Below are 23,074 nucleotides of genomic sequence, written 5' to 3' on the forward strand. Positions count from 1 at the left end.
GCCTTCATTTACTCCCCTCTAGTATGGAGATGGTCATTCCTCTCCACCTAAGATGATTTTTAGAGGGGCTATATGGTAGACATGTGTGAGCATAGGTGCTAACAGAGTGCCTGGCCGCAGGAGATGCTTTGCAAGTGTTCCGTTTCTTCCACCATCTCTGTGCAGCACCAGTGCTGAGCCCTCATGAGAGGACTGTCCTGGGCATGGTGGGGGAGAGGAGGGTGATTGTTGTGCACATGTGTGACAGTTTATATACCTTTATATGCATGCATGGCAATTTATATACCAAAGTGGTGGTGGGAGGTGATTAAATGTAGAGACTGACAGGAGACCCTCCTTTCTGCATGTCTCTCCAACACACATATACTTGGGTCCAGGTCCCAGGCTTTAGGAGCTCTGTGCCAGTGACATTCCTCCCTGTCATGGGTCCCTTTGCCTCTCCCTTCTCCCATAATGTCTTCTGGAAGTCAAAACTCTCACTGCCAGGGGGATTTTGTTCTAAGTAGTGGGGCATTGCCCCCTCCTCCTGCCCTCCGAAGGATTTGGCCAGCCCATTGGCTCCTCGTGCCAAGCCTGACCCCCTGGTCTGCTGCAGGGGAGAGCACTCTCTGTAAATGAGAAAGGTTTTCCTGAGCCCATTGAAGATCCGTGTCCTAAATGTATGCACCTCAGGCTTCCAGAGGGAAAGAGAAAACCTCTACTCCTCCCTGCTGCTGTGACTCTGCTGTTCTTTGAGGAAGCTGGGAGGCAAAGGCCTTCTCTGCAAACCTGCCAGCAATTACAGAACTCACTCAGCCTCTGCCTGGATACAGGCTCTGGTTTATGTCTCCCTTTGGGACATCTCTTCTGCTTTATTTGAAACTTCCGGCTTCATTAATAGGTACCCTTAATACTCTTATCTCAGCATGCCTTCTGGGTTTACTGAAGCATCATGCCAGAGCACATTCTTCCTTGGAAGTTACAGTTTGTTCTGGGGGAGGTTTTAGGTGCTTAACTTTGAGACTTGGGTTGTGAGGGATGGGGGATGGAGGGAAGGCAGTGGAAGACAGGGAGCGCCTGACAGCTCAGTTTTGAGTGAGCCATTAAAAAAGAAGAAGAAGAAAGAAAGAGGCTTGGTGCAGTGGCTCATGCCTGTAATCCCAACACTTTGGGAGGCCGAGGTGGGTGGATCACCTGAGGTCAGGAGTTCGAGACCAGCCTGGCCAACATGGGGAAACCCTATCTCTACTAAAAATACAAAAATTAGCTGGGCATGGTGGTGGGAGCCTGTAATCCCAGCTACTCAGGAGGCTGAGGCAGGAGAATTGCTTGATCCCAGGAGGCAGAAGTAGCAGTGAACCGAGATCACGTCATTGCACTCCAGCCTGGCAATAAGTGACACTCTGTCTCAAAAAAAAAAGAAAGAAAGAAAGGTTGGATGGTTAGAGGTGCTTCCCTGGATTTGTCTCAATGCATGTATCACAACAGCTGATTATTGTCAAGTTTGAAGATATCTTTTGTTTTCCACCTCTGATTTAGAGTTATTGGATATGTATATAATTGTCTTAACTTTTATGATGATTGAATTTAGAAAAGCCAATCAAATCAGCTAAAATTCCAGCCAAGTTATAATGTATTCACTGGGGAAGCATTGATTCAGTGCCAAAGCTTGCCCAGCACTAGCACTCTTTGTGAACTGGTTTTCTTCACTTCCTTCCGTCTGTGCTGCCGTCACCTGACCCGGGCCTCTTGCACCTGGACTGTTCCAGTAGCCTGGGCTTCCTGCTTCTGCTCCCAACCCTGCTTCTCTGTTCGTTCTCCCTATAGGTGGCCAGAGTGACCTATAGAAAACTTAAATCGGATTGTGTTGTGCCCTGTTTTAACCTTTCCCTGGCTACCCAAGGAAACATAGAATAAAATCCGATCCCCCTGTCCTGGCCTGGAGTGCCCCGTATCATCTGGCCCCTGCCTTCCTCCTGACATCATCCCAAGTTTCCTCAGCCAAAGGCGCCCACCTCAGGGCCTTTGTCTTGGCTGTTCTCCTTTTCCAGAATATTCTTACCTGGCTCTTCACATGATGCTTCCTTCTTCCTTTTATCCTCAGAGAGGCCACCAGGACCCCCAACAACAGTGTCCACTTCAGTCTCTACCTCATGTCCACCACACACTTCCTTCAGGGTGCATCACACACCAAAATCGCCTCGTTTAGGGGTATGTGTACTTGTTTATCATCTGCCTCACTCAGCTTGTAGATAAGCCCCATGACATAGAGACATGTCTGCATTTTTTTCTACTGAACTTCTGGTACTTCACAGAATATCTGGTTCAAAGGTAGGGCCTAATAAATATTCATCAAATGAATGAATGACAAATGACTTGAGCAGGGTCCTTTGAAAAGTAACGCCTGTGCTTGGCGTTGTAAGGAGTCTTCCTTCTCACTCCACCTAAGCCAGCGACGGTTCCTCCTCTCCCTGAACTGTTGTTAGGGTCCCACGGTCCATATATCGTTGTCACATTGGTTATAATGCGTCATCTTTCTCACATCCTCTCTGAGATCCCACTCTTGTGGATAGATTTCCAGTCTCTTACATCTTTATAGCTGCTGAAGAACCCAACTCAGATCTTACAAAACCGTTTTGAGTCAATATGGTATTTACAGTGAATATAACAACTATTTTCCCCAGAAGACCTTTTCTCTTCTCAAACATTCTAGGATATATTTTGTGACATCTGAGCTAAAAATGACCATGGTAGGTCCACAGAGAATGTGGCTTCATTCTGTCCTGTTAGCAGTGAGTTACTTCCTTGGCTTTGTTCCTAATCTTTCCTGTTATGCCCCCTTGTAATGGGTTTGGGCGGAGAGACCTAAGTGCTAGTAGCCTTTTTATGGGATGACTAGAGAGAAAATGCCAACCTCCTTTCCCTCACATAATTGTGAATTTGTATCCTTGAGGTAAACTTACCTCTGCAGCCATGGCTCTGTGGCTTTTCCCAGTTAATATTCATTTATTTGAATAATTTATTGCAAATCTTTCCCCTCCCTCAACTCTAGGAATGTATGTATCTCGAAAACAGAATTGAAAGAAAACAATTGCAATAAAGACAACCATTGAAATTAATGATTTAATTTAAAAGGCCTAGTGGCGTCTTTCTGCCCTACTCAGTACCTTATGGAGTAGGCATACTCAGTAGCTTCCTTTCCCAGGTACAGGAGTGCAGGCAAACAAGGCTGAATAACCTGTCCAGTGCCACAGTCTGTGCAAGGCTATTGAAATTCCTGACTCTTTCTAACAGTTTCCTGGAAGACCAAACTATTCCCAAGGGCCTGAGAAGAGAAATGGGACAGAAGTTATTTAAAATGAATTGTGAACATTCTCAGAGCCATCTCATACTGCTGTCCTGATAAGCCAAATAGATTAGATATTTGGAATTCCCCAGAACATTTATTTGTAAGATTTGATTTAAGTCAATGTCACCCAAGCTTATCATTCTTATGGCATATTTAGAATTTTTGCCTTATTTGTCTATCACTTATGCCCCTTATTTATTTGTTTCCTTCAAATTGACTACCTAATCTGTATAAATTTAAATAAAGAGGAAACAATATTCTAATGGTAAATGCAGAAGCAGTATTGGGCAAAATAGAAGGTAATCATAAAAATAAATATATAGCTATTAAGATGTTCACCAGTGTACAGTCTGAAATCTTACAGATTATACCATGAGTGGTTCATCTACTGCAGTTTGTGAAACAGAGTTTTATAAAGTAAGTCTAACTCTTATTGACCAGAGAGAAAGGAAGACAGGGGAATGGGAATGCAAACTAAAGCTCACAGAATGGTCAGAAAGTTTTAGTCTAACACTTCGTGCTAAATTTGCCTCCTCATGTTGATTGGAAAGTGTGATGAAGATTTGTCTCAGTGACAGATCTGCTTTTGTCCTTCCAGTTTGCCATGGGACAAATTGTGGTTATTTCTTTGCCCAGCAAAAGGTTTTATAGATACTTTGAGCCCTGCTTGGCCATAGGCATGGTTAGGCAATATATACTTTCATTTATTAGTTCCACAGACTGTAGTGGCTTTGAGAAACCCATTTTGGTTTAGCTGGCTCCTGAATGAAAATGAATCTGGGTTCCTTATGGACTCATGTAGTGAGCAGCTGCTAAGAGTAGGGCCAAGCACTAAACTGCATATACATAGTATGTAGTTACTGAGCTTAAGGAGCTAAATAGCAAATTAGGGAATTCATCAGTGGGGGGTTAGTCCAGGAACTAGGAACCATTCTTCGTACCTCAAACAAGAAGATATTTCATACAGGGAGTTGGATACTTATAGAATTTCTAGAAGAAAAGAAATGAGAAGTTACGAAGAACAAAAGTTAGATCTAGGGGTGCTCATCTATAGTAGTTTGACCTTGAAACCAAGAGTTCAACCAGACCCTCCTAATGTGTATTACAACAAGAAAGAGGGCCTGTGCCTCACTCCTCATGCAGGTGCACCTCATTGACAGAACTCAAATTAAACAAACCTGTCTACTGGCATGAGGACTTGAAAATCCTCAACCTTCTTTATTGTGAACCCTTTCTTGGTGCCATACATTGTACTGAAAATGTTTTACATGCAGTAATTTAGTTCTTCATCTGAATGTTATTTCTTCCCATTTTAGCCTCAGAGAACCTAAGTAATCTTCCTCCCTGACAAGGTCACACAGCTATTAGGCAGCTGAGCCATGATGCTAAACAAAGGTCAGGCTGGTCCTGAAACCGGTGTGCCCAGTTGTTAAGCCACACCACCTCTCTGTGGAGGGAAGGCTGGTGGAGATAAGTTGGTAGCATTGCACTACTCCATCTCTGACTGTTTCTCATCCAAACCTTACTACCACATGCCCCTACACACCCTGAGCAGAATTCTGCAAGATCTAGATTAAGCCAATTCTGTTCTCTTCTTCCTGTGGCCTTGCTGGTACTTGCTGCTTGTTACCATGTAGCTGAGATTTGCACACTTTCTCTGATTAGGTAGTCTCCCCATGGCTCTATTGTCTCTTGGCACTCGGCATCCATTTTGGCCCCCACTTTTCTTCTCCTCCATCCCCTGCCAACTCCATATTGCAGAACCCAGGTGAGGCTGAGGCAGGGATATGATGAGTCCTGAGTGCCAGGCTAAGGATGCTGAACTTTATCTCAAATGGTATGAGGGGTCACTGGCGGTTTGAGAGCCAGAGAGTGATGTGATGGAGGCATGTAGAGGATCGAGCAGGAGAATGTGGGCCTGGTTGGCATGAGAAAAGGCCAGAATCAGAGAGCAGCTAGGAAACAAGAGCAGTAGATGAGTGCCCCCACTTCCCCTCCCCACCTCCTGGTCTTTATTGGCTTTTCAAAGAGCATGAACTCTTTCCCTAGCAATTCCTGAATCTCAGGTGGTTTTAGGCTCTTGGTTTGGCCACCAGTGGTTTTATTGTCTATTGGCATTTGCCATCCATTTCAGCTGCAATTATGTTCTCCACCTCCTCCCATCCCCATATTGCACAGTTCAGAAGGCTAAGAGCAGGTTCTTTCTGAAAAGCATTTTTCTTTCACTCATGGAGAGTTTTGATCTTAGACTATTTCCAAGGCTCAACTTGTAAATGCCACTCATTCTCTCTTTTTCTTTTCTGTGCTGTTTTTTAATGCCTTGACCATGATGTGGAAGATTTGATTGGCCTTCTGACCTGAGACACTCTGGTCATGACAGTGAGTGGGAGCGAGCCAGCTTCTGTGGACACAGACAATGAGATGTGGCAGCTCTGGTTGGAAGGAGCCAGTTCTTGGACAATGGATGGATTTTTGAATTCAGAAATATCTGCTTTGAATTCCTACTCTGCCAGTTTGTGTTGGGAGCTTATAGAACGTGGGCATCTTTCTTAGCTTCCCTGGGCACCAGTTTTCCTTTCTGTACAGGAGGGATAACAGTGTCCCTCCTCAGGTGGTCCTGAGGACTCAATGAAGTCACCGGTATAAAGCTTTCACCCTGGTGGGCATGCATATGGTATGAGTTCTGGAAATACTTTTCACCTTTCCTTTTCAGCTTGTTGGGATCTGTGGGAGATGGTTCTGACCAGCTTAAATCAGTTGATGTTTGTCTGATGATGTAACCTCCAGGGCTTTTCTTTCCTAGTGGCCATGGAGTGATCCCCTCCCTCTGGTCTCTAGCAAAGGCCTCAGCATAGATAGACACACATTCCAGACCCACCCAGAGGAAGGCCAGTGAGCCAATCCAGATCACAGTTGTCTCCCAGTGAATTGAAGTCCACACCAAACACCAGCTGATGGTTCATCTAGCAGATGCAGTGTACCTACTCAGTCCAGTTAAAATGTGGCTCTTCCTTCCAGTAATAGACAGAAGTGCACTCCCTTCTCACCAAGAGAAGTGCTCAGACATGACTGCTTGACTGCTCCAACTTCTCTGCCAGTGCAGAGAGCTTGAAGCTTTTGCAGTTCTCCGAGCATCTGGCCCATCTTATCTAGATGACATTTGGAATTTTAATCTTCTAGTTATGGGTTTTCATAAATCTAGTTTGAAATCATCACTGCCAATCTCCTCTGCTGTGGGAAAATGGCTTTAAAAAGATGTGGGGAGGGGATGATTCGTGCATGAATGAGGATGACTAGAAATGACACTAGTTGTTGGAAGGGAGGCTGGCCACGGGGAGCCCTCATGCTTGTTTCTGACTGTGGATAAAGTACTGTTTTAGTTTAACTCGACTTTGGAAGCCTGAGTTGGTATTTTGGGGATCTACAACTGATACTGTGTCAAATACCATGTCAGATGCTTTACATGGATTATGTCATAGATGCCTTCACATGTGCCCATTTTACAGATAGAGAAAAAGCAAGGTTCTGATATATTAAGTAACTTGCCTGGCATTACCAAGTGGATAGTAGAGATTTTAAAATCTAGGTTTAACTAACTTCAAAGCCTATAGTTTTCCTGGCAATGCCTGACTTCGACCTATGAATCTATGGACTCCTGGAAACAAAATCCCTAAATTTACAGAACTGAAATAACAGGACTACCCCAGTTAGTATTCTTGTAACCCCTTTAGCACACATCCCCTCCACTCTGCTCAGAGGAAGTGCACGAGGTGGTTAAGGAGGAGAGGTGAGCACAGGCTGGGTCCTGCAAGACCATGCCAAGGTGTCAGGAGCTGGGACTTTATCTTGAGGTTAGCAGGATGATATTGAAAGTCCTAACAGAAGAGTGGCATGAAGCAACTTCAGCAACCATTGAGGGCCGACACTAGCAGATGTGCCTTTTCCTGCTGATTGATTGAAAGCATTCTTATGGCCACATGAATTCCAAGAGACCCTACTGCTTCACCTGCAAGAACTCCAGGGATTCTGGGCCCAAGGTGGGGAACTACCAGCATAGAACATTTTCATAGGACTTAGAAAGGTAATGAAGAGTGAGGAGGGCATTCCAGATTACAGACCTTCACTGAGTTAGTTCTACAAATGCTCAGTGTTGTGTCCCTGTCACCAAAACCCTACTAAGAAGTAACAACCCTAGGTGAATAGATAGAACTATCCAGTGGATCTTAGTGTGGGCAGATAGTGTGAGATTTGGAATCAGTTGCCCTGTACAATGAACCCGGTATCTCCCAAATTAGGTGCGGGGCTGCAACTGGCCAGGACGCCTGTTATAGTGGTGTGGGATGGGGGCGGGGAGGGTGTGGGTTGAAGAACTGCTGCTTCAGAAGCTCCTGGGCAACCTTGAGCTTCAGAAAGTCTGTCACCTGCCTCTGCCAGGACAGCCCAGCATTTACTTGTTTTTCCTGCAGAGCATGTGCAAACCATTAAGGGAATAGAGTCCCAAGTGCAATAGAGATAGTGAGGTCAGGTGTGCGGGTGCTTTTTGGAACCCACCCCCCACACCCACTCTGTTCTTTCCTGTCTTTGCCTCCCACTTGCTATATTCCACATATATTGGTGGGGAGAGCAGAGCCCTGAGAGACTCTACTTTATATGGACTTAAGTGACTTTCTTCAGTTAGGAGGCTGGAACATGCTCCTTTTCACAAGAATAATTTGATGGAGAAATTATTTTAACTGTCCCTGGGTTTGAGCCCAGGGCTGCAAACTTGAATAGGAAAATGCATCTTGGCAGTTTCCTGGAGCTCAAGGGAGCCCCTCATCTTCTATTAAATTGACACACTTTGTTTGATTAATGCAGGTATGACATTAGTGATAGTTTCACAGTGCTTCTCCCATCCTCTCCTATCCATCGTCCCCACTGCACCTCTGTCCTCCCCACTAGCTAGACTGACGTTCCTCCCTGCACACTGGAGTTTGCTGTCCTCGCTGGCAGTTCTGTATGGGGAGAGTGGGGCTGGGCCCACTTCTGACAAGTCTGGGCTTTGTGGGGTTCTCTGGATATTCTAGCACTTGGGGAGCAGCCCACAGTCTCACACAGAGAGAGGATTCCAGTTGACTTCCAGGAGGCCAGGCAAGGCTGTCCCCTCCTGGGAACATGTATGGGCTTCATAGAAGTTTTCAAGTCTCTCATGGTTGGAGAAGCAAGAAAAACTTCCATTCTCTTCAACATATCAAATGTAAAATAATTATTCTTCCCATTTCTAAGTAGACACCCTAGGACCTGCTCAAAAAAATCCCTCTCTTGACCAAATCATGTTACTCTGAAAATCCAGCTTCTGAATGAATCTTAAACCAAATTATCTTGAAATGCAAGCTTAGTGTGCTCCAACTTGATAGCTTGATGATTATTTGTTTTTCTAAAAAGAGAGAAAAAAAGGAGAGTGGGTGTGTGGGGGTGTGTGTGTGTATATGTTTGTATGCATGTGTGTATAGATAAATATGTGTATATGTGTGTATCTTTTGGGAACTTTTGTGTTTTCATTGCACCATGATTAAAATGTGAAGGTGTATGGAAGCAACATTGGGCTCTCCAAACACCTGGGATGCTAGTCTGGTCTCTAGCCTTGGGTCATTTATTTAAGCTTCAGAAAATTTCCCCATCCTAGACAAGGCGTGAGGCCAAATGAACAGTAGGTCTTACCTCAGGACCCAGATGTATTCTTTAGTTAGTTCCTGATAAGTTTCCTCATGGGGTTGTTAGGACTGAACATTTCAAAAGCACAAAAGATAACTTTATTTTTTTAGGGAGGTTTTGTATTTTAACCCCTGAAGTAACCGTATAGTTTATTTTTCGTTGTCTGATTACAATCTCCCAACTTGCTGACAGTTCGCCTTTGAAATGAGTCAGCTTTGATCAGGGATGTGGCAGCCAGACAGGTCACTTTTACTGTCTGTGACTTAGTCCAACCAGTTTGGCAACAGCAGGACCCCATCCCAGTTTAGGGAATGGAAAATGGTAGACACAAAGTCAGTCTGTGGTGATGCGGCCTGCCCCCTGCCTGTGGGCAGCAGATTGCCCCTCTCCTCTTTGAACTGACTAACTGGGTCTCCCAAAAGGCAGAGTCCTTTGCCAGCCCTCTGCTGTCCTCCTCAGGCACCTCTCCCTTTGCTGTGTCCTCTCCAAGCCCAGCATTGCTAAATGATACAAAACGTGTCCTCACTGCCTCCCACTTTCCTTTTCCTCTTCCCTCTTTGAGGCTTACGTCTCCCTGGATCTTTTTCTTTTCAGTAGAGCAAGGCAGTTTCGGCCTCCACCTGAAAGTGGAAGTATAGGGTCAGGCACATGGACCTCCTAGCCCTGAGGATCGTGAGCCAGGCTAATGCCACAGGGGACTACTTTCGGAGGATGTGGCTGAGCTGGAATATGCCCCCATCTTCTGGAGGCATGGTGACAAAGAAGGGCAGCCTCTGGCTGAGTCTGAGTTCAAATCCAGGCACCATCATTTACTAGCTCTGTAACTTTGGGCAAGTTACATCACCTGTGAGCTCCTATTTCTTCAAAATGTGAAATTAAGAGGATAATAGTCCTGAACTCCCAGGGTTGTTGTGAGGATTCAATGATAACTGCATATAAAGCATGTAGTATGGTGTGTGCCACACAGTATGTGCTTAATGAGAGCTAAAATCATTGCTTTTATTTTAATAATTATCATTGCTGACCTTATCCATCATCACCTTTGTCCAGAGGAGAATAGCCAGGGTGGTGAGAGAACCAAAGCTTTGTTCTATGAAGAGTATTTATTTGAAACTCTTTTATGATATTATGACTCACGCAAGAGACACTATGCCACCTTTTATCTCCAAAGGGCTAGAAGGATTAATCACTGGGGTTCTTCACCAAACTGGGACCAAAATTCAATTCAGTTGGAGGTAGAGTTTTCTGAGATTAGTGCCAAATGGCTCTCATAGGAGGTCAGAAGGTTTTTACCACTGGCAGTTTAGGGAAACTTGGCATGGAGCTTGTGCAAGGGATTCATGCATCAAAGAGGAGTGGGATTGGGCTAGAGGGCTTGGCTGGCCTCTTCCATTCACAGAATTCTCTGATTCCGGGTTCCAGGAGGGCCTGTGCTCTTTTTTCTAAAGAAAGATTACCTAGAGGAACATGCCACACTGTATAGTAACTTCATGTGATTGCTGTGCCTCCCCCAGCCACCTGTGATCTGTGAACTGGCCTCTTATTCTCGCATCTTTTACATAAGTTAATGTCCATGCTCTTAATTTTGGTTTTGGATGAGTTATTTAGATACTTAAAGCAATTAGGCCTTATAGTGCCAGTATTGGTTAAGAATAGTACATCACCAAGGCAGGAGAATCACTTACGGCCAGGAGTTCGAGGCTGCAGTGAGCTGTGCTCATGACACTGCACTCCAGCCTGGGTGACAGAGTGAGACCCTGTCTCTCAAAAAAAAAAAAAAAAAATTACATAAATGTTTTTTCATCCTGGAGAATGGTTTTGTGGGGATGAGAGAGTCAATGGGGACAGGCAATTTGCAGGACCTCTGCTCTCCCACGCAAATCAGCCTTCTAGGAAAACCTCAGATGCACAAATTTAGAATATATTTTCTTTCCCAAGAAGCCATTAACCCTAACTAGGAAGACAGACAGAGGGGAGCAGCTGCTTCCTCTGTGTTATAAACAGCCATTTTGATCACAGAGAAGGGCCTCCTTTCCATTCGTTTCCAGGTTTGTCATGTTCTTGCGCAGAGACAGTTGTGTGTTCCAGGCTGGGGTTTATTTTTATCGGCAATACAGATGTTTCTGCTCTTGTGCAAAATTTCATTAAAGTTCAACCAGTGGTTTACTGTGGCAGGAGGCTGCCAAGGTTAATATTTCTGCAGTGCATTCCCTTCTGTTCATTCTTGGCACCAAAATATTCCCAGGTGGGCATGTTGTGCTGGTGCTGGATATCAAAACTACACAACAGAATCTCCAGTGCATCTGTTGAACTCAGATGGAGTCTCTGATCACACAGAGCACATCAGCTTTGTCTTGAAAATGCAGGCAGGGAGATGCTCCCTCTGGTGAGTATCTGCTCACCCTTTAATGCCCTTTAGCAGAGAATGCCTCACACTGCAGAGGCTGCCTTAGGGGCCAAGAAAGCATTTGGCAGCATGAAATGCTACATCCTTCCACTTTTTCCACGAAATGGTGGGAACAGAGCTTCAGATATGTGTCCAAATCCTGTCCGTGGCTTAGGCAAGTTACTTACCTCTATAGAGTGTCAGTGTCCTCATCTGCAAAATGGAATTAGTCATCCCTGCCTCATAGGATATTGTGAGGCTTCATTGAGATGCTGCATATAATTAATTGAGATAGAGCAGAATGCCCTGGGGCAGGGAAGGTGCTTGTGAGAGGAAACTCTTAAATGAGCCCTTGGGGATTCCCCCAATGGTAGAGGATAATGTATAGTCCAGGAAAGCCCCTCATTCTTCACCCTGCTTTTGCAATGGAAAAATTCTGCATGCAGCAGAACCAGTTCTTCTACCTGAGAGCTTGAAAAAGGCAAGTTAAAAGTAATAGCAATCTGACTTGTTTGACGTGTGTTTCCTCTGCCTCGCCCCATCTGTGGCTTATCAAATTGGAAAGTGGTCAAACAAACATGGCCCTTGTCTAGGAACAATTGACAAGGGTAGAGTAGAGCTTGAAAGGGGTGTGGCTAGGATGAAAGGTGAGACAAATGTGATATGGTATAAGGTGATCTGTGGCCAGTTTGCTTAATGACTTTTACTACTGACTTTCTGAGTCCAGGTCTACTCATTAGGTCAGTGAGAAGAGCCAGACCTCATGCACTTAAGAGAGCAGGTGTGTGTGTGTGTGTCCTTCATGTCTCTGGAGATTTGTTAGGGTCATCTGGTTGAAAATAGATAATGTTCATACTCATTTTATAGGTCTCCATTGAAGAAGGGAATATGGAAAAAAATTATTCGTTTTCAATTACAACTTCACCAAGTGTATGTCTAGTTATCTAGGATTATTTTAATCAGTACTCTTTGTAAGCCATCCCTCTCACATACCTCAGTGCAGTGGCAATTGCAATTTCCAGCCCCAAGTCTTGCAAGATATGTAAGTGCTGAATGAATCATCAACAAGAGACAGTCTTTTTTAGTCCATTTGAAATTCAGGGTGGATCTTATTTTAATCTTGAGAAGGTCAGTTATCAGTGGTTGAATCTGTGGATGGTCTTGTGGGAGGAGCATTCTGTTAATCAGCGTATTGTGATAACCAGGACATTCCATCTCCTGGCTGTGTTCAATGACAATGACATAGTGGATAATGTGTTCCTTTGGTGGTTTCTTTGTAATCCATCAAATCTGTCCATTTTTCTATCTGTCCTTCCATCCATCTATTTATCCATCCATCCATCTGATAAACATTTATTGGCACTTGAGTTGACATGAAACTTACAAGGGGATTTGGAGATAATGATCATAGATCCTGCTGTTAGAGACTTTAACATGTGAAATAGGGGATAAGACATGTAAGGAACTGGATGAAAAGGCCAAGGAAAAGTTTGGGATGAAGAGTGGCATTCTAACCCAGTGCTTTTTGAGAAACCCGTAGGATCCCAGTTTATGAAGACTGTGCATTCCCACTGCAGGAGTAAAGGCCCAGAGGCTGGAAAGAGTTGGTTCTTTATGAGGAATCACTAGTAGTTGAATTGGGCTGAAGTGAAAGGGAGGAGTGGGAAATCAGGGCACCTGCTTAAGTGGCAGTTCTTGAAAGTCAAGTTAAGGAAGTAGGACTTGGTTCTGTAGGTGCTTGGGAATGGTTTCAAGGCAGGGGTGGCCAAGGGAAGACTTTCTGGCCCTCATTTGAATCTGGGTGCATACTGACAGTTTCTGACAGGTCTTCCAATTTTTAAAGATTAAGTGTGAGCTGAGAGATGAGGCAGTCTCAATGATGAGTGATGGCTGATTCAGCAAAGCCAGGCATATGTAGCACTACTTACATTTTCTTCCCTTATGGCTTCTTTTTTCAGACCTCTTCTTATTTTTAGTTTTTGTCACTTTTATTAACAGTTTCTCCACTGTCACAGGCATTCCTCTAAGACCTACTCTCCAGCCTCACCTCTCAGTCCTCTAGGAATGAGAATTTGGAGATGGGAGTTCAGTGTCCATGACTTCTTCTATCTTTGGAATCTGTCCCTTGGCTATAAATAAGGCTGTTGCTTAGTGCCAGTATTGATGGTATTTGCAGCTGTCCTCTGGGAGATGGACTCAGACGAATAACCTATTTTCAAGAGGACATGGCCATTAGGTGACAGCTATTTATGGTTCCTATTGACTAGGGCCAAACCTGAACTGTCACTGACATTAAAATTTCATGAGCTGTGAGCTGCCTTTCCTTATCAGGCTGTCTCTTTCCATTTATTTGAAATATCTAACCATGTTTATCTAGGTTCTTCAAAAGATAATCTTGAGGAACGCTTGTGTTGTGGCTGCTGGGACTTTACCAAATGTACTTCTCATCCCCACAACGTCCTTCTAAACCAGAGCATTCACATCTCCATTTCACAGAAGAGAACACTGAGGGTCAAAAGGTTAAACTGCTATCCCAGAGTCACCAGGTCAGTTCATAAGTGACAGAGCCAGAATTCAAACCGACTTCTGCCTAGAATCAAAGCCTGGATAATTTCCATGAAACCATGCGTGTCTGATTTCTGAACCTGGAATTTCACTACAGAGGTTTTTATTTATTTATTTTGTCCCCTGATAGCTCAGTCACTTGGAGTTAAGTAGTTGATTGAACATGCAATTTTTAAAGCTCATTCATGCTGCATTTGCTTTAATGTAGTAACCAGTGTTCCATCTTTATAGAGTTTCTTTCCCACACTCTTATATGAAAATAAACAAGGCCCTAAAATGTCAGGCAAGATTCCTTCTGGCTTTATAACCTAATGTATTTTATAGATGGCTGAATTCTCCAGTGAATGTTTCATTGGAAAATATTCCTTTCCTGACTTCTGTTTCTCCATCAAAGGGATATTACATTGTAAGTGATAACTATTTCTTAGTGGCCTTGACATTGCAGTTCTGTGTAGGAAATTATCCTGCATCAGTCACTTCTGTTGTCATCAGATCCCTTTCATCTCAAGTACCTGCATTTCTTCAACTTAAAATTTGGAACATGATCAGGCCTGGGGCCAGGGAGAGAACCTCTTGATCTCTCATATCAGTGTTGATTCTTAGAAAGAAGAAGGTATGATGATTGATAACCTGGTCTTTGAAAGCAGAAAACCTTGGTCGAATGTCAACTTTGCTTCTTGTTAACTACTAGACCTTGGGCAGATCGTGTCTCTGAATCTCAGTTGTTTTATTTTTAAAGTGGAGATTCATTTCTAAAGAGGGGATGGGGAATTTCTTTTGGTAATCTCATAGAGGCTTTGTATGCTGATGCTTTGATGAATTAGAAAAAACAATGCTAGAGACCCTCCTTTTGGGGGAACACTTAAGCCTCGCTGTCCCACTCACCATATAATACAGATTTTCTAAATATTAAGAAGTAACTTGGGTGTCAATGAAATGCCCCTCTTTCCTCTTTCAGAGATAATTATCTATATATCTCTATGTAGAGTGTGGTATGATAGCTAACCCTGCCTGGGCATCAGAATCCTCTTGAGATCCTTGAAGGGAAAAGAAAAATGGTCATCCAAACCTACTGACTCACATGCTTCAAATATGGGACCCAGGCATCTGTGTTTCTTAAAAGCTCCCCCATGGACTCTGATGCACAGCTAGAATTGAGACTACTTATGTAACCAGCATATGGGGCAAATGTGATGTATGGATTGTGGACAAAGCCCATGGAGTTTCCCTGCCATGGGGGTAAAGGCGTCAGCAACCCATGGCCTTTCTGTTCATTCATAGAAAGTCCGATGGTCATGATAATTTGCAAAGATAGTTTCATATGACAAATTAGAATATCCCTTCCACAATACAAACCAAAGCTCTAAACTGGAATTCTGGTCAGGACCCTGAAGAAGGAGAGTGAAAGCAGCTGGCCTCCTCCACCCTCACCTTCCTGCTCCACCCCCAGGGAGCTACACAGAAGACAAAGATGCTTATTTAATGCTGCCTTCTTGAGCTGGTTTCCTGCTCTGCTAAAAGCTGGGCCTTTCTTTTTTGGGGCACATTTAGGGTCCCTTCTTAGAACCCAAAATGCACCTCTGTGCACACTCTCTCCAATGAGACTTTTGAATTCCTTGCCCCAGTGGTGGGGGCTGCAGGCCAATCCCAGCCTGGAACCATCCTCTGGTGCTACCACTGAACCATTAGCCATGCTCTTCTCTCTCCCTCTAGATTCTCAGGGCAGGAGTCAGGCCTCAGGCCACAGCATCCCTAACTGCAGGGATATCCACCGCAGGCTCCCCAGTGACCCTGCTGAAGTTCTCACCCACCCACTAGGTTTGAGTGGGTGAGCAAAGGATGTGCTCATAGCAGTGTTCTCCAATGATAACCTCCTCTCAAAAAATTATCTCTCTACACGTTCACCTGTTTTTCTATCCTCCATCTGATACAGCAGGAAAAGTTGTGAAACTGGCTCTTTGATATTCCTTGAAATTCTGCATTTTGCATATTTGTCCTGCGCTTGCTTACTTTGGTAACCACTAACTGTGGTATTGGTGCCTCAGCTTAAGCCAACTTAGGAGTGGCCACTCTGTCATGCTGAATTACCTGCATAGTGGCAGGTGGCTGTCGGGTGAGATGAGCTTGGTATTGGGACCTGGCTATAAGTCCTTAAGTGTTTTAACTTCTCTGAAAAATGGGACTAGTCACAGAAACTAACTCTAAGATTGTGAGGATTAAATGTGGCAAACACATATAAAGGGCTTAGTGTGTGGCACATAGGAAGTGCTAAGTGGTACCCATTGTCCAGCCTCAGTTCCACTAAAACTCCAGCCATCTTAGCTGCCCTCCTTAAAACTTCATTCACTGAGGGGCACCAGCTGGAGAGGGGTTGCATCGCCAGTCCATGGGGGAACACTCCTCTGGCTCAGTCAGCTCCTGCCTAGGAGCTGTCAGAAGCCGCCAAGGAAAGGTCCCATTGAGAACTGAACACAAAAGTGGGGTCACAAGAGCTAACTGAATTAAGCAAGTTATCAGGCAGTAGAAAATGCAGTTAGATTTGCATCCATGAAGCAGATGGCCTGCACAAAATGATTAAATTAGTTTTATTAAGTTTGGAGAAATTAATTTGTCACTTTATTATTTTTTCTTTTATTTATTAAAAAAAGAGGAGATGTGAGTTTTTAATCTCTGGCAAAAGAGATTTGTAGCAAGTTTATCCGCTAGTGGAAAACAAGAGTTACACTAGGACCTTCAAAAACAATTGTCTTTTTATTGTCTATTAATAGTCAGTACAATTATGTAGAATGTGGCCCAGAGAATAGAAATGCTGCCACCTATTGCTGGTAAAACCTGGCTTATGTTACCAGTCATATGGGGGATTTTTTTTGCCCTTAGAAATAAATCTTCACATCATGGGTTATTGAATATTTAGTTCATTTTGGAGACATTTTTATGCTACTGGTGTTCTTAGGATCTGATTTTTTCTAGTTTATTGATTATTAATTACAGTGTCTCACATCAAGTAAACTTGAGGGAACCTCCAGCATTTTTGAGTCCTTCTTTTAATGGTGAGGAAGAACCAAATGCAGAATCTTTATCTAAGAACAAATGGGAGCTTTTGAGTTAGAGCTCAGCGTTGTTAACTGGAGATTCCCAATACTTATTGTTTGGACACAAATAGTTCTTTCATGGCCCTTTTGAATGGATCAAAGCAAAACCTGGAGTTTTGAATGGCTTCTTTTTTGTTAAGTCCTTTTATCCTGAACAGTTACTAATGAGTATTCTAGGAAATTCATGCATGCAGGAAGAATTTCTTGTACATAATAACTAGGGTATAAACTTTATATTCACATACCCTTGTATGTTGTTTGTGTGTTTACACACACATGAGAGTTTCTGAAATTTTCTGATCTCAAATCAAACATCAGGCTAGCATTCTGCTCGTGAAATGGCTAAATCCACATGTTATCCATGGAGGATTAAGCATTGGGTTTTCAAACCTGGTTTCACACCGTAGTCAACTATGGAGTTTTGTAATTGTTCTTTTTTAAAAAATAAACTTTAAGACTAGATTTAATTTTACAGAAAAGTTGATAGTACAGAAAGTTGCCATATACCCCACCCATTATTAATAACTAATATTCACATAGCACATTTGCCACAGTTAGTGAACCCATGAACCCACATTGAAATATTATCAACTAAAGTCCATACTCTATTCTGATTTCCTTAGTTTTTACCTAATGACCTTTATCTGTTTCAGGATCCCATCGAGGACACTACATTTGATTTAGCTGACCTGCGTCCTTAGGCTTCTCTGGGCTTGACAGCTTCTCAGACTTGCCTTGTTTTTGATGCTCCTAATGGTTTTGAGAAGTTATAGTTAGGTATTTTTGTAGAATGGACCTCCTCACTATTGCCCCCAAACTGGGGTTTGTCTGATGCATTTCCCCTAATTAGACTGAAGTTGTAGGTTTTGGAGAGGAAGACCACAGAGGTAAAGTGACATTTTTCATCCCATCCTATCAGGGCATGCTATCAACATGACTTGTTAATGTTTATGTTAACCTCGATCACCTGGCTGAGATAGTGTTTGTCTGGTATCTTCACTGTAAAGTTACTCTTTCCGTCTTTTCCATGTTTTACTCTTTGTGCAGCCCACACTTAACCTTGAGAGCAGAACATCTACATACTTTATTTGAAATTCTATTTACATGGAAGATTTTTCTATTCTATTTATTTAGTCAGTCATTTCTTTATAGCAGTATCAACCCATGGGTATTTCTTTCACATTTTGAGTTATAATCCAGTACTGCTTTATTTTGTTGCTCACATTATTTTGAGCTTGGTCAGCTTTGGCCGTTCATTGGGAGCTTTTTCAGTTGGTTCCTGTGTCACTTTGACATACGCCATCATTGTGTTTTGGAGTGGGGATACATGCCTACATTTTGGCGCTATACTATGCTCCAGGCTTATTTTAAATACTTCCTGCCCCAGTCCAAGAATCACTTCTCCAAGGATCCCTGGTTCTTTTGATTGGAGAATGCTATTAGAAACCAAGATCAGGGGCTAGATCTGCTTGTTGCTACTGGGCTGTTGTTATTTTTAGAACTGTTCAGCTGAAAGAACAAGGATATGTACACATATTTACAAATATCCTATCTAGATTCCTTTACACTGACATACTATATGGATCAGTACGTAATTTATACTGATAAACTATACTATAGTTTAGTTTATAAACTGAGAGTGGTTTTTAGTTTCTATAGAGTCTTCAACTCTAATCCATTACCATGTGGCTCATCCTAGCCTTCCATCTTTGTTCATCTGTAAGCTTTCACTCCAACAGTGAGAACATCCTGTGAAGCTTGTTAATAAACACACCTGGGCCTGGGCCTTATGGCCTGAGGTTGAGGTAGATGCCCACCTGGGGTTTTGGCATCTGTATTTTAGTAAGCTTTATACAGATCGAACTCTCCCAATATAGGCTCTCATGATGCCATGTATTTCTCCTTTGTTCCATTTGTCACAGTTGCCCTTTGGCGTCTTTTTATAATATCTTTATTTGGCATCCTTATTTGATTAGTATCTGTCAACTCCCTCAAGACAATAGGCTCTGTGTCAGTTTTGCTCATCATTCTGTCCTCAGAAAGGGTACATTGTAAGTATTTATTAAATATTTGTTGAATGAATGGGTGGAATGACACACAGCAACACTGAGGAGGAAGAGAAAAATGTGTATGATTTATCGAACTCTTCCTACATGCTAAACGGCTGTCTAGTTGCTTTCTAAATATTGTCCAGCTCAGGGACTTGAATCAGGTCCGGCTGACATCAGAATCCACACCCTTTCTGTTGTGGAGTTCCTGCTGGTAGGAAACCTCTTGTCTTCTGCTTTGTATGTCATGGGCTCTCCTACTGGCCTGGATGGAGCTGTGTGGGTGGCCCAGGAGGAGGTCAGAGCGGGAGAAACGGCAGCACCCATTTAGAGTGTCACCCAGGCCCCATTAGGAAATTGACTCCAATTTGGTTTGGGAAGGGGGGTGTTTTTTCCTGCCTTTTCATGCTCACAATGAAGGTGACATTGATTTACAAGTCAGTTGGTTGGAGCAGGGAAGGGAGGCTTCTATGGGTGGAAAAGATCAATTAAATGATTATCCCAGCTGCCACACACTAATGCCTTTCTTACTGAGTTTCAGAATCAGGAAGCAGAAGGTTACCACATTTAGCCTTTTACAGGAAATCTAATTGCCAACCTTGTGGTGCCAAGGTTTATTAGATTGGGAAGAGTTGCTCTTAGCGGCTGGCAGTTTCTGGCATGACAGAAAGCTTTCCACTGGCCACCTGGAATTGTAAATGACTGCCTCCTCTTCCTTTTTGCCTGCTTTTGCTAAAGTTTTATGCATATAGCCTTTTGTGATTTTTATCTTTTTGTGATTTTTATCTGGATTCTAGGGGGCTGGGACTTAAGCTTGGTGAGCAGTCAAAAAAACATTTATTCAATTCCTACTATGCGCTATGCCCTGGTCTAGTGGCTGAGAACTGCAGTGGTGAGCAAAATAGATTCACGTTGTCTTTAGAATCCTTCGCCTGGAATGGTCTTCCTATGGCTTAGTGGTTCCCAGACTGTGGTGTGCATGAGGACCACCAGAATGCTTGTTCAAACCCAGTCTGCTGATTAGTTTTTCCATCACCTTTCCATGGTCCTGTTCACATTGAAAAAAGGCGATCTCAAGAGCAGACCAGAATTCAGTCCAGCAAGCAACTCTTGCACAAATTGCACTGCTAAGCTGCCGCCCCCGCAATTTCTGATTCAGTAGGCCTGGAGTGGGCCTGATAGTCTGCTTTTATGATGAGTTCCCAGGCCATGCTAATGCTGCTGGTCTGGGAGAACCACTCCCTGAGCCTTTGCATGGTTGTTCTCTTCTTATCAGTTGGGTCTCTAATCAAATATTACCTCCTTAGAGAGGCCATTCTTGATTTCCCTACCACACTATCCTTCTACTCCTGTTCATTCACTCTCCAATGCATCTTCATAGCACTTATTATTCTCTAATATTAGTTTGCTTATTTTTTATTGCCATTTTGTCTCTCCTACCCCTCATCCTCAATAGAATAAAACCTCATGAGAGCACTTCCTTAGACACTGTTGAATCCTCTGAGTTTATCAGAGTACCAGAGTATATGATCAATAAATACCTGAATGAATGAAATAATTGCAAGTGTAATGAGTCACATGAAGGAAAGACCTAGGATGCCTTGGCAGTATAACAGGTAGACCTAAGGTGGAGCAAAGACATTGCATTTCATCCTACTTGGAGCAGTTTCTAGCCTAATTTAAACACTGCATACCAGAGTTTTGTCTTCAAGGTTACAGGCTGTGGGGTTTGTTTGCGATCATAGCAGGCCACTCTGGATTTGTTTAGTTTTTCCATCGCCTTTCCATGGTCCTGTCCACAATGAAAAAAGTCAATCTTAAGAGCAGATCAGAATTCAGTCCAGCAAGCAACTCTTGCACAAACTGCATCATGAAGTTGCCAGGCCCCTATCTCTGAGCTTGGCAGGAGGCGAGGCCTGAAATGTACTTCTTCTAATAACCTTCCTCCTGAAGCCTATACTCATTCCCTTGTTGGAATCTGGAATCCGGCACCCATGCCAATGTCTCAGTAGCCTTTTCATAATCTCTACGAAGTTGAATGAAGGCTCAAACTCTTCTTTGCAGGAGTGAGACCTTCCAGTGAAACATGCAGATTCCTCTTCTGCACTGGCCTTTTAGAGAAATGTAAGGGCAGGCACTGTTTTTTCTTTTCAACAGAGTCAAGCAAAAGATGAGGCACGTGGAGGCACCATGCGACTAAAAGCTCTGAGGATGATTGTCAAAACCCCACTGGAGGAGTTGGAAAGCATGTAAGGTTTTGCTCTTGTGTGGCCTCAGCAGCCAATGCCTGGTTCAAGTGAAGTTTGCACAGTCCCTTGGCCTAGAGCTTCATGCCCAGCTTTTGCCAAGCATGGGCCGAGGGGGGAACGATTCCCCAGGTTTGTTTGCCTGGAGCAGCCAAAGAAGTGGTGATTTATTTCCCCTGAGTGTGTCATGAAAATGTAAGCACCGAGAGTTGGATTATTTTGGAGGGTGAGAATTTGATGGGGGAGATGGAGGTGGAAGAATTGCAGCAGTTTGGAGTCAGGGCTGGGGGCCAGAGGGCCGCCCAGTGGGTTGGGGTAACATAAGCTGCCGCTATTCAGGAGGTGGCCTGTGTAAGAAAATCTGACCACAGCGGGTGCGTGACTTCAGCTAAAATTAACCTTGGAGGCTTCACACGCTTCCACAGTGCTTTGAACTAGACACCCCCAGAGAGGGCACGGGACGTTGACTGCTGAGGACCGTGCTGCTGCTGTGGGTTGAGCCATGCCTATAAGCATCAACTTATGGGTTCCCACTCGGGGTCAAAGTCGGGATTCCTGTGACCATTATAAAGTGGTAAGCAACCTCCAGGGATGTTGGCAGAGTCTCTGGGGAGAGACGATGAAGTTTATTTGAATTGGGCTTGTGTTTAGAGATGGTTTCAATTTATTTTCTATGCAGAGCAGAGACCACGAGCCCTCCAAGCAGGACTTTCATCTGTGGAAAGCTAGAAGAGCTAGCTGCCACCTTTGTGCTGCTTTTTTGTTTCATACGTCTGCCCAGGGTGAGGGCTGGTTGGTGTATTTTTAGAGCAGGTAGAGAAAGATCTGTCTGGACATTGTTGGTGGCCTGAGAAAATACAACTGCATAAACCAAAGGCCAAGCTGAGGAAGCTGAAATTGGGAAGGTCCTGGATGTCAACAGGTGTGGCAGGTTGCGGTTGTTTTCTTAATTGTGGGCCTCAGCAGGTGCAAAAGAGTTGGAGGAGAGGTCAGGGAGTATTCCAGAGGGCTTCATTGAAGGAGGGATTTACTTGGGGGAAACTGGAAACAATTTCCTGTTCAGTGAGACTCAGGGATGTCCTGGGAAGGGCCCACTGCCCTCTCCCTCCCCTGGCCAGGGCGACCTGAATGGGATCTTTCAAGCTGGAAGGCATCTGCACCCATGGCTTTCTACTTGCTGCCGAGAATCCATTTGGGAGCATGCATTCACAGAGCAAAAAGGCAAGATGCACTTTTCTTCCTTTATGCCTCCTTAACCTTCAGACAGTTACTGTAACTCAGGGGCTAATGGCAGTCCTGGTGCCTGCAGCCATGTGGCGCTCTGGTTTTACAATCAGAATGGTCACTTTTTTGTTTGTTTTTAGAGAGCAGATCTCACTGTGTTGCCCAGGCTGGTCTTGAACTCCTGAGCTTAAGCAATCCTCCTGCCTCAGCCTTCTGGAGCAGCTGGGACTCCAGACTTGAGCCACCATGCCCAGGCAGAATGGTCACTTTGATGTGGTCAGAGGCCATGGCTTTATGACAGAGAGAGAACCTTCTTAGCCTATTCTTCTTGCAAAAATGCTGTAGTTTACCCTCCCCTCCTAAAACTTACCCTTCTCCCCCACATATCTAACTGAACTTTCTAGGCAACATTAGCATTATTAGGTGGTTTGGCAGGGGCTTATTTTCTAGGAAAGAGTGTGCTTCTCTCATCTGCTTAATGATTACTGTAT

At 43.8% G+C, this 23,074-nt stretch overlaps 1 protein-coding gene across 13 annotated transcripts in view; it reads left to right on the plus strand.

The window, feature by feature from the left end:
* Positions 1 to 23,074, plus strand: part of NAV2 (neuron navigator 2) — a 768,631-nt gene that overhangs the window by 442,638 nt on the left and 302,919 nt on the right. The window contains exon 1 of one of the 13 annotated variants that reach the window (XM_021926844.2): positions 1,396 to 21,362. The exons of the other annotated variants lie outside the window; for them this stretch is intronic. The gene's annotated coding sequence lies outside the window, so the exon portion shown is untranslated. Of the gene's footprint in view, positions 1 to 1,395; positions 21,363 to 23,074 lie in introns of those variants that run through there. 13 annotated transcript variants of the gene reach the window in all.

This window comes from Papio anubis, chromosome 12, assembly GCF_008728515.1.
Source record: "Papio anubis isolate 15944 chromosome 12, Panubis1.0, whole genome shotgun sequence".
NCBI lineage: Eukaryota > Metazoa > Chordata > Mammalia > Primates > Cercopithecidae > Papio > Papio anubis.